The following is a 13,031-nucleotide window of genomic DNA, read 5'->3' as shown; positions in this document are numbered from 1 at the left end:
AAGGTCGTTCTGTGCGTTTGTGCCTTGCATTATTGTTGATCAAGTTGCGCACAGGTCTTTCCAATGCGATTTTATCAACTATTTTTGGCATAGAAAAACGAATAGTTGGCAGAGGAATTACGGTAGCAAGGAAAGCTCTGATGTCCTCCTTTGTACCTCATCATCTTGGTATAGGTCACATATCACCCGAGTCAGTCATTAAGGACCATACTACATCAACGGCAAAAACTCTATTCGCAAATGGAGAAGATGTTTGTATCCTTGTAGCTGATGGTACATACATGTTTATCCAAAAGAGTAGCAATTAATCTTTTCAAAGGCGGACTTATTCTATGCATGAAGGAAGGAATCTGGTCAAGCCCACGATGTTAGTAACGACGACAGGATGTATAGTGGATGTTTTCGGTCCGTATTTTGCTGATGGCAAGAACAACGACGCTAGTATCTTTGAAAGTCTTTTAAAACAAGATTCAACAAAACTGCGTACATGGATGCCCTCAAACTCTGTTATCGTTGTCGATCGCGGTTTTCGGGACTGCGAAAATCAAGTCTCGTTACTAAAGTCCGATGGGTGGTTGAAGCAGTCAATGGGTTGATAAAAACTTGGAGAGCCTTAAGTGCTGTTTTTCCAAATAGTCAAATTCCGTACATCGGCGATTACATCAGAATAGTCTGTGCCCTTTGTAATGCTTTCCGACCTCCTAGAATTCATGATAATTCCGATGATCATCTGATCGCTGATCACACTCGGAGTATATCAGCTGAAGCAAGCCCAATCGTATACCGAGGAAGATTTATCTGATGATGGAATGTATTCCCTTCTTGTCCACAAACAGGAGGAAGGCATTCTGAGAGTACAAATCCAGTCTCGGCATACATCTTCTAAAGTGTATAACTTATGGATAGAAACAAATCCTGGACCAAATCCGATAAGTGGTTGGTACTGTCAGTGCAAAAGTGGTGCAAGAGTGGCAGGATGTTGCGCTCACATTGCCAGTGTTTTGTGGTATCTTGGTTACTCTAGATATAACCAAAGCACTCCCAGACCTTCACGTGAATTCGAAAGTCACGTGAATGATGCATCGTGTTGGTCGAAAAATGAAGGAGAAGCAGCATCATCTTCAGATGACCAAACCAATTCTGACGAATAAGGCTGTTGCAGAGTGCTTAGCCTCTAATCGACCATAAGTTCTAATTGACTGTAAACTAATATACCTTTTCTTAGAAAAATGTCTCCAAGATTATTTCGATTATTTTATAGAAATTATTGCTAATAAATCTGATAAAGTAGGACATTTTTACTCCTTTCATGATCACAAACCTAATAAAGTATAAAAATGAGCCCTATTTTGAAGGCTAAGTATCGCGAGAAAAATGATGGCTTTAACATATGTTGTAACGCATATACGTGCGCAGTTTTTGGCCAAGTATGATCTTGCGTGAGCAATGCTAACAATGTGAAACTTAGCATGATTGGAATGAAAGTGCGAAAACCCATGTAAAATACGAACTTAAAAATGACTATATCTTGAAATCAGATCACTCTCAGGAAAAATCTTTTTAAGGGGTTATGAGACCTAGTTAGATGAATTTTCCTTTGAACTTCTACGGGTCTGTGTGTAATACAGATTGCATGATTACCGACAGAGAAAGATATAAGTCAAACTTCTGCCGTAAAGACTAAATGCGTCGGTCGATATTTCTTATTTTCGTAAATAAACTTTTTCTTTCCCTTACTCTGTGCCTAGTCACAAACGGTCCTTCTATATTTATTAATTTTTTCAAAAAAATTTTCCAGCGTCATTTAAACTCTTATTTGTTATTATGGGTGAACAAATATTGATCTCAGAACTGTTTTGCTCAGCTGGTACATTTGTTACATGGCCTTAAAGCCTTTTATTTGGCGACCGGATAACCACCGTTTAATTTTTTTCTCCTGTGCATTTAATGCCAGGTTAAAAACTGTTTTTGTGTTATTCATGCTAAAAAAGTTTTAATGTTCTACATTAAACAAATTTTTTTTTCATTTATGAAGCTTTTTACTTGGCGACCTGATGAGCACCGTATGATGTATTTTTCCTTTACGCATTAACTGTAAGGTTAAAAACTATAAAAGTAAAAAAACGTCTCAGGAGTCTGTCCTTTATTAATCCTATTAAACAAAATATCATTATCTCATGTATCCGATGAACATCGCTTAACGCGTGATTGCGACCCAATAAGCACCGTTAAATCGCTTAAGAAATTAACCTAACAAAACTTTCACTAAGAATTTCATTTGGTGACCTGAAAAGCACCGTTAAATTTGTTTGTCCTGCTACACATTTCATATAATAATAAAAACTTGAAAAGGGGTAGCAACAATATCAGAAGACTGTCCTCTATTAATCCAGTTAAAGAAAATCTCATTATCTCGTGGACTCGATAAACATCATTTAATATATGATTGCGACTCAATAAGCACCGTTAAATTTCTTAAGAAATTAAGATAACAAAACCTTTGTTTATTATTTTTTTTTGAACTGGAAAACGTTGATTAGATTTGCGTTCTTGTGTCCTTAATGCTAAATAAGTTTGACTGTTCTAAATTTTCTTTTATGTGTCACTTTGAAGCTTTTTATATGGCAATCTCGTAAATACAGCTTAATAGACTTTTCCTCTCATGGATTTACTGTAAGGTTACAATCTTAAAGAAAGGCAGCAAGGATTTCAGAATTCTTGCATTACTTCCTATGGCTTTCGAGGGTGCTTCGCTTACAACTTTAACCATTCTTCATATGGCTTGAGTATGACAAGAAAGTTTCCATATGTTCACTTATGACCTGAAGCCATTTTGAACGATATATTTGAGACTTTCTTCAGAAAAATGAGCTGTTAGATAAGGTTCACTCATCAGGCGACATTTTGTCCAGTCCATTATTTCCATGTAGTTCCACTGCATTAGATAAGACTTGGGACATTAAAGATTCTACCTTGTTTGTTAGAAGCTTTTTTTCTTGCTTCTAGGATTCTACGAACTGCTATCTCTTTCACATTTTTTCGTTCGTCGGCCAGTATCGTAAGCAAAAGCTGCTCAGGATGGCAGAAGCACGCATTCGTTTGTAAAAATGGATCGATGAATGCTTAAAGAGACTTATTCAAATACGGAGAAAGCTTTACATCTTTCCATGCATGTTTTGCACCATTAGTACAAGAAGGATTGGCTTTGATGGTAAAACACATCGGTGCGTAAAGTTTCATCACGCACTGTGTCAGTGTTAACAAGTTTTTTGAAGGGGTCCTTGTGGCAACGTAAACTCGCAAAATTCTAGCACCAAAGGTCAGATATCATGAATGACACAGGTTTCCAGGTTTTCTATTGCTCAATAAGCAGATTTGTTAAGAATCAAATCAATCCTTACTTCAAACATCAATGTAAATATGAGTAAGAATTTTTGTAAGTCTTACGGTCTTTATTAAATTAAAATGAATAAAAGAACTAAAAATACCTATGCTTATTTTCTTGTAAAAAAACAAGAATATTCAATTTTAAAGTCAAAAATGATGCCATAGTTGAGTCACTTTAAAAAATAATAATGATGTGTCTCACCAATTTAAATTAAATGAGGTGAGCGCGCCAATGTAACTAGAATTTTTACTTAATTTTGTTTGTTTTATAATACTGGGATATATTTTGTTGACATTCATAATTTCTGTCTGTAAGTAAATCGAAATATCGTGATATTTGTTTATAAAAGTAGATTCTATTATGCGCCTTTCAAATGTTTTTTTTCTCTAGCAAGAATTTTAATATTCTTAAAGTCAAAATCAAAATAATGGTCAAAGTTCCTACAATGTTGTGAAAGGCCTGTTTTAAAGTTTCTAACTTTACAATCCCTTTTATTGATTTCAAATCGTAGATTTCAAATTATTTATGTCTTACGGTCCAATCGTAAATCGAAAATAAATATGAGTCAAAAAAACATGTTCTTCGAAGCTCAGATATTTATTTAATAGAAAAAACTCCTTTTAAACTTCCTGACGTTTCGGTACACATGCGTACCTTTTTCAAAGGTTCTTAACCTAAATAATTATATTAAAGATTAGTAATTTCAGTCTTAACAAAAATGATGGATAATTACGTAGATTTTAATACACTGTTACCTGAGTTGATGATGGTTTAAAATAGTCAAACAGATCAAATTTCAGTCAAAAAAACATAACATTTAAGTCGATTATTTAAAAAAAAAAAAAAATTAATCAAAATTCAGTCATTTTAGAAGTCTCAAAAAATACTGAGACTTCAATCGATTAGACTACATTTTTTAAAATATAGTACGAGAAAACAAATTCGCGTAGGTTAGGACGGACGAATAGAAATTGACAGTTTCAGAAATACATGAAGAATACGTAATGAACGATCATATAATAGGCAAAGTTTCATTGAAAACCACTGATGAGGAAGCGCGTAATTCAGTTTAAATTTGAAATAAGAAATTTAAAAAATGTGTATATATACGCAAAAATACATATGCATACATATATGCACACATATACATATACATATACACATATATACATATAGAGATGATTAATATTAAAAACATTATTTTATAATACTCTGATAAATTTTATTAATATTTAGAATTTCAGTCTGTAAATTAACTGAAATCTTACGATATTTGTTTATAAAAATAGACTCAATAATACGTCGTTGATAAGTATTTTTTTCTGTAGCTAATATTTTAATACGGTTAAAATCAAAATCAAAGTAATGATTGAAATTCCAAGGATGTTGCGACAGACCTGTGTTAAAATTCCCAACTTCACAATCTCTTTTGTGTTCAGCAATTCTAGTTTTTAATCTTATGCCAGTTTCACCTATATAAGCTTTATTACAACATTTACATTTCATTAAATAAATAACACCAGATAAATTTTCAATGGAATCGACGTCCTTTCTTTTTAACAAATAATTATCTAAGGTGTTTTTAAAATAAACAATGATATTAAATTTTCCATTGAAAATTTATCTGGTGTTATTTATTTAATTAAATGTAACTGTTGTAATAAAGCTTATATAGGTGAAACTGGCATAAGATTAAAAACTAGAATTGCTGAACACAAAAGAGATTGTGAAGTTGGGAATTTTAACACAGGTCTGTCGCAACATTCTTGGAATTTCAATCATTACTTTGATTTTGATTTTAAACGTATTAAAATATTAGCTACAGAAAAAAATACTTATCAACGACGTATTATTGAGTCTATTTTTATAAACAAATATCGTAAGATTTCAGTTAATTTACAGACTGAAATTCTAAATATTAATAAAATTTATCAGAGTATTATAAAATAATGTTTTCAATATTAATCATCTCTATATGTATATATGTGTATATGTATGTATGTTATATGTGTGTATATATGTATGCATATGTATGTGTACATATACACATTTTTTCAACTTCTTATTTCAAATTTAAACTCAATTACGTGCTTCCTCATCAGTGGTTTTCAATGAAAACTTGCCTATTATATCATCGTTCATTACGTATTCTTCATGTATTTCTGAAACTGTCAATTTCTGTTTTTCCGTCCTACCCTACGCTAATTTGTTTTCTCGTACTTACTATATTTTAAAAAATGTAGTCTAATCGATTGAAGTCTCAGTATTTTTTGAGACTTCTAAAATGACTAAATTTTAATTAATTTTTTGTTGTTGTAAAATAATTGACTTAAATGTTATGTTTTTTTGACTGAAATTTGATCTGTTTGACTATTTTAAACCATCATCTACTCAGGTAACAATGTATTAAAATCTACGGAATTATCCATCATTTTTGTTCAGACTAAAATTACTAATCGCTAATATAATTATTTAAGTTAAGAACCTTTGAAAAAGGTATGTGTACCGAAACGTCAGGAAGTTTTAAAGGAGTTTTTTCTATTAAATAAATATCTGAGCTTCGAAGAACATGTTTTTTTGACTCATATTTATTTTCGATTTACGATTGGACCGTAAGACATAAATAATTTGAAATCAGTAAATATCAACAGTCGAAGAAAGGATTGATTTGTTTCATCAAATCATTTTACAATCCCTTTTATGTTTTTAAACTCTAAGTTTTAATCTTTTGCTTTTAAATCCAAATTTTTGTATGTATCAATCCATTTAATTGCTTACTAGAACTATTGTAGATTTCATGAATTCGTTCTTGAATAATACTATTTATCAAAGGGAGCGCATAATTATTTTAAACTAATGTGATATTAAATTGATCCAAATTCTCTTTCCTCAATTTAGTATCACTCACTTCAATGCATCTATCAATTAAACCTTTTCTTAGGCTGACCTTTTCACAATACAAATGATGGGAATTAAAATTAAGATATCTACCAGACCATGAAGCTTTTTTAAACCAATTGGTTATTAACGTACCTTCAATAGTTTTTATGATTTATAAACCAAGCTAATTTATTGAATTATTATGTTCAAGTTCAAATATAAACTTTACATTTACATACCTTTTATATAAAATAGGTTTAAAATTCAATTTTTTCAAAGCTCTTGTTTCCACTTCTTCTGAAATCAAATTTAAAACAATAGGACAAAATGGTGAGCCCATAGGACAGCCATTTAATTTTTTATAATATTTACCATAAAAAGAGAAAAACATGTTATTGAAAACAGTTTAAGTAGCGATTAAAAATTCATTTTTCGTTATATTAGTTTGATTTTAATTTTGTATTAGTTTTTCTTTAATGCAGTCTAATGCTAGATCTAATGAAATGCTATCAAACATTGAAACAATGTCCAGTGAAACTATAGAATGTGTTGAAGGAACTTTAATTTGATTTAAAGTGTCCTTTGAATCCCAGCTATTTTTAACAAATGATTCTATGTTACCAGAAAGCGGTTTTAAAACATTAGAAATACATTTAGCTAAGTCATAACCAGGAGATCCAATTGTGGACACAATAAGTCTCTATTTCAAATTTGGTTTGTGCACTTTTGGAAGAAAATAAGCCTTAGCTACAGTACTATTACGTTGTTTTTAATTTATATGCAATTTGTTCATTTATTAATATTTTTTCCCTCATCGAATAGCTATATCAGCACCTTTTTCTCTTATTTTTGGAACAAGACTAGATTTATTCTTTTTATAGAAAATATCATTGTTGAGCAGGCTTTCGACGGTTTTATTATAATTATCTGTATTAGCTTCTATCGTTAGTAATTTCGTTTTCATTCCTTTTACTTTGATGAAAACCGTAAAACCTACAAAAATTCTTACTAATATTTTCTATTAGTTAAGACTTCTAGTCATTCAACAGCTACAATAGCTTTGTATGTCATTAACAAATATTGCTAATCCTTACTCAAAGCTTTGTGATCAATCTCTGGTAATTCAGTTTGGACTGCCTTAAAAAAAACGACAGGAAGCTGCTCAGAATTAGATAACTGTTTGCCACTATGGCCGAAAAGACTTTTTGGGTCACTAGTTATGCCATCCAGATGTTGGAATAGATGCCGCGTGGGTAATTTACTCATGTGAAGCAGACACACAAGCCACTGAACAGACCGTTCCAGATTTTTTTCCATTGAAGCAATGATGCCACCATTATATCATGCATTTAGAGTCGTACTATCGCAGCCGACGGCAGTTAAATTGTTTGTGGTAATCCTAAATCAATCAAAGTAATCGAACATTGCTAGAATAAATAAAGGAATATTTAGAAAGAACACTTCGAACTGAACCAATATAACATACCTTCTGTAATACTTTGCACAGTACTTAAAGTGGGATTTATGTGTCCAATGTAATGTGTACTAGGTTCTTCCAACAAAACTACATGATGTACTCTTACGGAAGTTCCGTAAACTTTGCTATTTTGTTTTCTTCGTGCCAAAGTAACATATTTTTTCCCGTGAAAACATGAAAAAATTTTCTCTTATTTTAAGAGCTCTTTGTATTTTAAATTTATCAATAGCTTTCGAACAATTTTCCTTGGAAATAATCATTAAATCTTTCATAACGGCACAGGAAATTTGGGAGGCATCACGAGCTGATAGTATATTAAAACATGAATATCATTTGCAGAATAGTATCTTAAAATCTGTCCAAAATTGAGAAGACTATAAGCAACTCCAAAAATGTAAAAATATTCAAATTAAAAAAAATTTAAACTCTGCATAAAATAATGTTTGTTAACCTATTATGCTTGGGTGCGTTACCTAGATTTAAGTGGACCCTACTCCAGAGCCAGGGATAACTTCGGACCATTTTTTTCAGGCTTTATGAATGAACTTAGTCGCCTTTGAGTGATAACTTCGTTTGCACCAGTTCTCCTTATGTGAGGGGAAGTCCTTACATGCCCTATCACAAGTCCTCGACGCTACAGTGATGAGGATGAGAAGCAGGTCTGATCAGTAGTAAGGAACAACTATGGGCCGCCAGCCGCGTACCCCCACTCCTCGGCCGTCTGTCTAGACTGGCGCCTTCTACCTCCACTACGCCACGACGTCATTGACCCCTGATGCTTGTCTTGGTCTCGTCTCGCTGCTCGCTCATGTTTACTTAAAGTCTAGGAACGGAAGATAAGGAATAGATTAAAAATAGAGGGGTTTTCCTACAATAGTGTACTGATGCATGGTTGAAGGAGTTTCGTAGACTGTATGACGCCATGTTTAAAGGAAGCCTTATGATTTCTTAGTCTCTAGACTAGTAATGAAAGAATAATTAACTTCTATGATTCTACTCTAATGACTTTCATTAGAAAATATTAAGTAAGATATGAATTAAATATAAAAAAATTTAATCTAGTTTATTTCTTATATGATGCGGTGAGGATGAATGAGTGAAACACATACAGTACATATAGAATATAAAAATGTTTTTATTAAAAATACTGAAATATATACAATAAAAATAGGAAAACCAAAAATAGCAAAATAAGTAAGAGTAAAATTAATAATTAAATATTTACATACATTCTTATAATTAGTGAGTTAATTATATAACGAAAAAATAACAAGAAATCGACCGAATTCACAAAATCTCTGGAAACATAGATTCGTAGTTTGGAGGAGGATCGAAAAGAAAGTCGTCACAAGCGTGTAAAGTTGGGACAGGACTAAGTTCAGGAACAAATATACAGTGGGAGGTGGAAGGAAGAGACTCTTCTATGTCTGTTTGTCTTTGTATGGAAAAATGAGATGAAACGTGGTGTACGTAGGGATGAGTCCGAAACTGACTTTGTTTTTCAGTCCTGATTCTCAGAGCTGGTGTCAAGCTGGTTGAATGAGTCCATACCTCTACGCCAGCATTATCATCATCACACTCATAGATGATGGTCGAACAATCGCTTATATCCTCATCATCGTGCAGAGAGGAAGAGTATTATGTGATGGGCATAATACTGGTGCAATCTGTGAAATAAAAAAATAAGATTTAAAGCGGTGTCATTTATCAATAAATTAATGCATGCATACCTTTTTCAACTCTAGACATATGATTCATAGAAATCCATAGGGTAAAGAATCATAATTCTCTATCCTACATCTTTTCGTGTTTGATACCCAACATAAAATTTATTCATTTTGGGTCACTAGCTGATGGAATCCAGTGGTTCGAACACAGCGAGAGTTTATTTGAATAGCTTTACTTTCATGGACTACAAGATCTCGAATGGAGTGGAAATTAATTATTTGCGAGTTATCGAAGTTTAGGGTGATACATTTAGCTTTACATACGGAAAAGTCCATGCCATCTGTTGCACGAGCTATATAAGCATACAATTTCGGCCCGCCTGAAACGAAGGAGTGTATGCAGGCACCTTCTCCATAATCTTTTTCCAACTCATCTGTCAAGTCGCCCAAAAGTGATCCTACAGGTGGCGTGTACTCAGTTGCGGTTCCGAGAGTGACATATATGCACGAATCTGTGTCATAATATAATACGGGATGATCAAGCCGCTCTCAATACTCGTACAGTTTTAATCGTGCCTGAGCAGTGGTGTACGCTGCGATGACAACATTTGTATTAGGTGATAAGGGGTAGCGGCCCTTCCCTATACACCCTACAAACGTACAACATGCTTTGATATGCAGGCACATCTTTGACCTCGATTTCAGGGTTAGAAAGGAGACGTAATAATTTCTCTCGCGTGCATACAACTTCTGTTTGCGGTAAATTATTACGCTGTCCAAACATACCCCAGAAAGAGTTAAGACACAGTTTCGCGACGGAACGCAACCCCGGATTCTTTATAATTTTTTCCTGATCAAGCCTAATACCCTCCGCCAACTCTTATTGGCGAATGTATTCAAGATTTGAAGTTTCATCAATACAATATGATGGCCAACCACTTACCTTCTGTTTAATCTTTAAGAATAAATTGATGTATCCTGCAAAAAGACCTCCTTTATACGTAATTGGATCATATTGCACAACTTAATATTGCCTGATTTCAAAGATATCAACAATATTGTTGCTGTGACTCATCTTCGTGCGAACACTCCGAGTTCCAAAGTTTCACAGCATGTGCGACGGAGAGAAAAACGAGTTTCTTGTGTAAGCGAACCGGCAAAAGAGGATGATAAAGCTTCCGGGGAGGTAAATCTGTACAAAGTAGTAAACCCTCAACATTTGTAAGATCAAAATCTCGACTTGTAAATTTCATACAGTCTTCTGACCCGACATACAGTTGCGTGACCTACAGGGAATTTTCCTACTTTTGAGATGTATGGATACAGAGAGCATCCATCTTTGTACTACATGATTCCTCCATTTTTCACCTCGTAAAAGCATTTCGTCTTCCCTGTACGGCCAACGTAAAATGCATCGCGAGGGTTCAATACCTTATTACTTTTTAACAACGGATGGTTATTTAAAAAATCTTGTAGGTTGTTATCCGTCTCTTTGAGCCGATTTAACTCACATTCCCATATCTCTATGAGTTCATATCTGCATATTCATATCCGCATCGTTTCTCCGATATTTCCAAGTTTATTATCTCTATTAATGGGATAACAGAGCTTACAACCATGCCAGAAGCAACCATGAAACTCGAATACGTGACGAGCTCTCGAGGCTACATCTTCAAAAAAGCCATCTACTATAGGGACTTCTTTAAGACGATGGTCTCAGAAAGAATCGATTGCAAGCCGATGAAATCGTAGGGGCTTCTGTAAAAGGACAAATATTTCCACACTCCATAAATATTTTACGAACTGCAATACATGTACAACGTAAAATATCTACATCGTTCCTACAATATGAAACAAGCTCTTCCCAAAAATTAAATAGATACTCTGAATTAACACTTTTCTCCACAATAATTTTTATTTTCTGGGCTATTAAAAAGATGTGGGAATGTTCCTTTTTTTCGCAATTTTTTTAAAATCCAAGCGATGCCGGAAGTGCCCCAAGAGGTAACTGAAAATAATTTGAACTATCTATAAAGGTAATTTGCTGTACGGTCATTGAGATAATTTTTGTACTGGATAAAATAAGATCCGGATCGGTTTTTTGACAATTTTCATGTTCTGTTAAATGTTTTAAGATAAACTCCACGTCAACACCTTTAGAATTATGGACTATACAAATTATTTTTTTTAAATTTTACTATCAGGCGAAGAGTAAAGTTTACAAAGGCACGTACGGGGTTGTCACCAGCAAACACAAATTCGCGAATTATCCCGCAGTGTTCACATGGTGTTCTGTTGAGTTTCAAAATCATAGAAAATAAATATGACTGGCTCATTCGTTTTATTTAACCCTGAATCGTGACTTATGAAGTTCATGTAGCAATCATGATTAAGTTCACGATTGCATCCACATGTCCTACAGTAAGAATAACCACACTTGAGGTTTTTCTCCTTTGATAAGTCGACCAGTCGCGAGCATGCATCACAAATGCGTACTACCTCACAAACACTTTTTAAAGAGGAATAAGAATTATTTCGTTTATGACGATTGAAACAATCGTCACTAAAAAGAGGTGCAAGCAATGTTCACACTTACGCCCTACGGTATGTGCTTCATTAAAGGGTTTTTCGCGTTCCGGTTGGAAATAACAAGCCCAAAATTTTTGCGAGAACCTCTGATTAATTATATTTTGGTAACCTTTGTTACAAGATATACCAAAATTTCGTGTGAAAGCCGCACCCGTTAAGTTTAAAATTGTATGATAATGATGACTGTCGCCATCATAGAATATATGTACACTGTACAAAGGGATTTAACCTGCTTCGATAAAATAACGGGTGCTATCGAAAAAAGGTGGGTATGTACTATCACCGAAAGCTTTAAAATCAAAGACGATAACGGCAATTTGTTCACGCATAAGGTGTTTTTAAAATCTCTCAATTTAAAAAAAACCACACCATTCTATTTTGCATTTTTCCCCCATTTCTTAACTAAACGCATTCTCTATAAATTTCTCCCGAAACATTCGCCCGAGGGAGACATAAGTTATCACGGTTTTCTATCGTTAAAATTGATCTTTTTTTACTGTATTAGTGGGTAAGACCCCCCAACCACTACCCGTAGGATTACGTACACAATTAATGGTCATCTTGAAACTGTCATCTATCCGAAATTCTGCGACACTCTGTGTCACTATGAAAATTAAATTCCAGAGAGGTCTTGAAAGTGACAATCATGTACGTAACGAAAATACAACGCTGCGTCGTCTTGTGTAAAACTGTCCGCGATGAATTTAATACCGATCAAATAGAGAGGGGCATAAGGTGTTATTAAATACTGAAAAAGCTCTTTAACCGCAAATTGAAGCCACTGCATAGGGCGCAGTTTTTTATCCGGATTATACCAGAAACGCAATTATATCTCCGTACCATCTAGATTAAAACGCGGGTAATATCTTGACCATTTGCTTATAATCAAAAATTTAGAATTTTCGGGCATTTCACCACCCTGATTTAAAAGATTACAATGGTCATTTGTTTCGTGGTCTGCAAGCGCATGTGCAAGATTTCCTTCGTCACCATCATATATATATATATATATATATATATATATTCGGTT

At 33.6% G+C, this 13,031-nt stretch overlaps 1 protein-coding gene across 11 annotated transcripts in view; it reads left to right on the top strand.

The window, feature by feature from the left end:
* Positions 1–13,031, top strand: part of LOC117171308 (exocyst complex component 7) — a 336,468-nt gene that overhangs the window by 200,220 nt on the left and 123,217 nt on the right. The window lies entirely within an intron of this gene.

This window comes from Belonocnema kinseyi, chromosome 4, assembly GCF_010883055.1.
Source record: "Belonocnema kinseyi isolate 2016_QV_RU_SX_M_011 chromosome 4, B_treatae_v1, whole genome shotgun sequence".
Lineage (NCBI taxonomy): Eukaryota > Metazoa > Arthropoda > Insecta > Hymenoptera > Cynipidae > Belonocnema > Belonocnema kinseyi.
The sequence above is the reverse complement of the archived record's forward strand: the minus strand, read 5'-3'. Positions and strand labels throughout refer to the sequence as shown.